Here is a 3,958-nt window from a genome sequence, read left to right on the forward strand (position 1 = left end):
CCAATCATGGCCAGGCTCCAAGAGCAGAGCCTGGGAAAGCGGGTTTCAGCCAGGGGCTTGCTTTTGGGAAGGTATTTTTTCCATTCTAACAGCTGAAGGTCTGGAGTGTGGAATGGCACCCAGGAGCCGGCAGACCAGAATCCAGGACACCTGCCCCGCACCCAAGTGCTGGCGGGATATTCTGGGGCAAGCCCGGGAATGGAGTCCTTGCTAAGGAAGGGCCCACTCACCAGGCAGAGTGAGCTTTCCCCAGTCACTCCCGCTGTGAGGCTCAGAGATCTGCTCTCTCTCTCCCTCCAGGACAGCCATCCTCGGAGCAGTCTCCTCTCCTCTAGGGCACTGGACACGAGTCCCACTTGTCCTTCCCCAAATGCACCCACCTTTTAAACACCTCTGGGCCATGCTGTCAGCTGCCAGTCACGGAACACCAGTTTCTGAATTAACAGTTTTGAGTTACCCAGAAGAGTAGATCGGCATGAGCAGGCTGCAGGGTATCAGAAAAGAAGCTGTGCCCAGGAGAAACCGGGGGGAAAACTGGCGAAAGCCGGCTGGTCGTGGCACGAGTAGCAGGAAGCCCTGCACTGCCCTGAGAACTGGGCAAGGCCCGAAACCTAGAGCTCTCCCATCGCCCCCTAGGGCCCCTGCGCCCCTGCCCCCCTCCCTGGAAGGCACAGTGTCCCTGGGAATCCCTGTTTCCTTCCCTCAAGTGTCACATCTTCTACACTGAGGGTGGGGAACGTCCAGCCTGAGCCCCCCCAGTCATGTGGTCTTGTCCTGCCAAGGCAAGGCAGGAAACCACGATGAGAACGAGGCGCAACTTCCCCTGCTTGAGACAGGTGTCTAAGTGACCTGTGACAGGAGAAAAGCTGTACCAATAAAACACAGGCCTGACTTTGTCATTGATCCTAGAGGGACTAGGGAGCCCCTGAAATTTGCTGAGCGAAGGGGAGATGACGCCGTCAGACCTTAGCAGCTGAGCAGAGAGGGGTTGCAGTGGGGAGAGGTTTGAAGCAGGGAGGCTGTTAGAAGGTCGCTTTATCAGTCCAGGTGGGACAGGATTAGGTCCGCGCCGTAGGTGGCAGCTGTAGGAATGAAGAAAAGAGGACATATTTGGGAAATGTTACAGAGGAAGAAAAAATAAAACTTGGCCATTGATTAACTACGGAAGGTGCGTGGGAGGGAGATGTTGAGGATGGCACCAGGTGGCAAATGTGGGTAACTCAAAGGATGACAAGGCTGGGGAGATGTTCTCAGATATCTGAGTCAGCAAGTTAAAGACATTCCCCAGCAAAAACCTTAGGGGGCACACGAGCTAGAATCTCACGTTCTGCTGCGTCTGGCTCTTTGTGACCCCGTGGGCAACAGCAAGCCAGCGCTGTCCATGGGGTTCTCTTGGCAAAGTGTGGCATTTCCTGCTCCGGTGATTACAGCAAACACAGGTTCAGCCCCTTGCCAAATAGCCAAATAGCCCACTGAGGCTGTGTGTGAACCCGGGTCTTCTTGAATCCAGACCCAGCGCTCTATACACTGAGCCACCCAACTTCTAGAATTGCATAGGGTAAGAGTTTGTGGATGTGCCATTGAGTAAGATCATGGATCTGTTGAAATATAAAGGAACACCCACACTCACAAACTCACAAACTCCAGATGGTTCCATCCCAGCCCGATTGCTTTGGTTCCTATCAGGGAGAATATAAAGTGAATGTGAGCACTGTATTTCAGAGTCAGAAAATCTGAGGTTGAGCCTCGGTCCTACTGTGTTACCTTAGGCAAGTAACTGGGCCTCAGTTTTCTCATCTGTAAAATAGGTGAACCTGACGAGGTGTCTCAAAGTTAGATTTTTACAGATTAAAGGGAGATACAAAAGGGAATGCAGTGTCCCTCTTTTACAAATGTAGGGAACAAGATCTGCTTCACAACACATAGATGAGAAGTGGGAGAGCACAATTCAAACCCAAGTCTTCTGATTTAAATATCAAATCCTTCAGAATTTGAAACCTGGCAATGGGGAAAAGTGTGTGTGTGTGTGTGTGTGTGTGTGTGTGTGTGTGTGTGTGTATGTGTGTGTGTGTAGAGAGAGATAGTACTGGACTTGGAGTCAGAATAGACCCAGATTTGAATCATGGTTTCCTCACCTTATTATCTGTAGGGTATCTCTGTGCCTCAAGATCACCCTCTGCAAGATGGGGACAGTACTCCCTCTCTCAGGGTTGTTTGTCCCGAAGAAAGCCTTTGTCAATCTTCAAGCATGATAGGAATATGAGCTATTGCTCGTTGTGGATGGGTGTGCTCACATACCAGTGTGTGTTGATGTGTGTGTGCTACATGGCAGGAGAGGGAAGACCCTATGTGTCCCTCTGGGCAGATGTGCATAGTATTGAATTTGTGTCTATAGTTCTGGAAACTTTCATCTTCCTTCAAGTCCCCAAACTCCCAGCAATCAGTAGGAAACGGGAAGGACAGCCCATCCTGGCTCCCTCTCCACTCCCTCCCCTGCACTTTTCTATCAACCCTGGGTCTTGATAACCCTAGAGAGAGACTATGTCTTTAAGCCTCTGACGGGGCCATTCAGTGCCCACGTGACTTGCTGTAACGCGGCTCTCTCCATCCAGCTGTTCCCCAGATGTGCCAACATTTTCAGGGCAGCACATCTTCTCTCACCCGCCCAGCAGGCGCCGTGGGGCCTGGGGCCAGCTGCTGACCAACAGAACTTTGGGGAAGAGGCCCCTGGGAGCTCGCTGAGCGGCCGCTGGGGAGACAGGGGCAGGAATCCCCCTCCCCGAAACGTGCAGGCTCTCCTTCCTGCCCTTCCAGCTGACCCTCGCTCGCACCCTTACCCTGGCTGTGGATACAGGGGTCCCCAACATTTTAGTGAAGTTTTAAACCTCAAGAACATAAGGCTTACAACTTCCCCCAAGCCTTTGGGACGCCCCACACATCTGCTCTGTGTGTGTCGGTTGGGAATGATGTATGTCTGTGCATTATATGCAGTCACCTAGAACTTCACTTATTCCTCGGCGCCCACAGCCGAAGCCATCTGCACTCACCCCTTACATAGTTACACAGTCACAGAGCTCTCACAGACATATGGAATATAGTTCACTCTCTCCTTCCCTCCCTTCCCCCCAAGTCATGCAGAACTACACTTAACCTCATCTGTGCAGTCACACACACTTAACACTCACCAGCCGGGCTGGGCCCGAGTTTCTGCAGAGCCCCCGATGGGACTGGCCGAAGCTCCCTCAGAAACGCCGGGACCCACGCCCTCCCTGCGTGGGAGTCTGGGGTACTCATTGTCTCCCGTTCTCCGGGGACCCTGCGATGCTTGGGTGGAAAGTGCCTGGTGCCTGGTGCAGGTTAATGGGTTTGGGGATAGCAGCACGAGGAAGCAAACAGAGGGCCAGTTCTACCCATCTTCAGCACTTAGTGGTTGTGTGATTATGAGCCTTAGTTTTCTCATTTGTAAATGGGCTCGCTCATACTTTTAATACCTAGTTCATAGAATGTGAGGAAAGAAGGAAGAAAAGAATTTATTAAACATTTCCTTTTTTTTAATGCATTTTTTTTGGTTAAAACTTTTTATTTTTCAAAACATATGAGTGGACAATTCTTTAACATTAGTCCTTGCAAAACCTTGTGTTCCAATTCTCCTCCTCTTCCCCCACACCCTCCTCTAGATGGCAAGTAGTCTAATACATGTTAGTATAAATATGTTAAATCCAATATATGCATACACATTTATAGAATTATCGTGCCACACAAGAAAAATCAAATCAAACCAGTAAAAAACCAAAAAATGAGAAGCAAAATAAAACACAAGCAAACAAGACCAAAAAGAGTGAAAATGTTAATAAACATTTACTTTGTGTAAGGCATTATCTTAAGCACTTTACAGCTATCTCATAACAACTAGGAAGGAAAAGAAGAAAAAAAGAAAAAAATAACTTTGGGAGGCAGG

At 49.8% G+C, this 3,958-nt stretch overlaps 1 long non-coding RNA gene across 1 annotated transcript; it reads right to left on the minus strand.

Annotated features, from left to right (window-relative positions):
- Positions 1 to 263: 263 nt before the first annotated feature.
- LOC116421720 lies at positions 264 to 3,574 on the minus strand. Its single transcript, XR_004232214.1, has 2 exons — positions 3,186 to 3,574; positions 264 to 1,082 (listed from the first exon to the last, which is right to left on the minus strand). It is a non-coding gene; the product is annotated as an uncharacterized LOC116421720 (long non-coding RNA).
- Positions 3,575 to 3,958: the final 384 nt, after the last annotated feature.

The sequence above is a fragment of the Sarcophilus harrisii genome, chromosome 2 (assembly GCF_902635505.1).
Source record: "Sarcophilus harrisii chromosome 2, mSarHar1.11, whole genome shotgun sequence".
NCBI classification, from domain to species: Eukaryota; Metazoa; Chordata; class Mammalia; order Dasyuromorphia; family Dasyuridae; genus Sarcophilus; species Sarcophilus harrisii.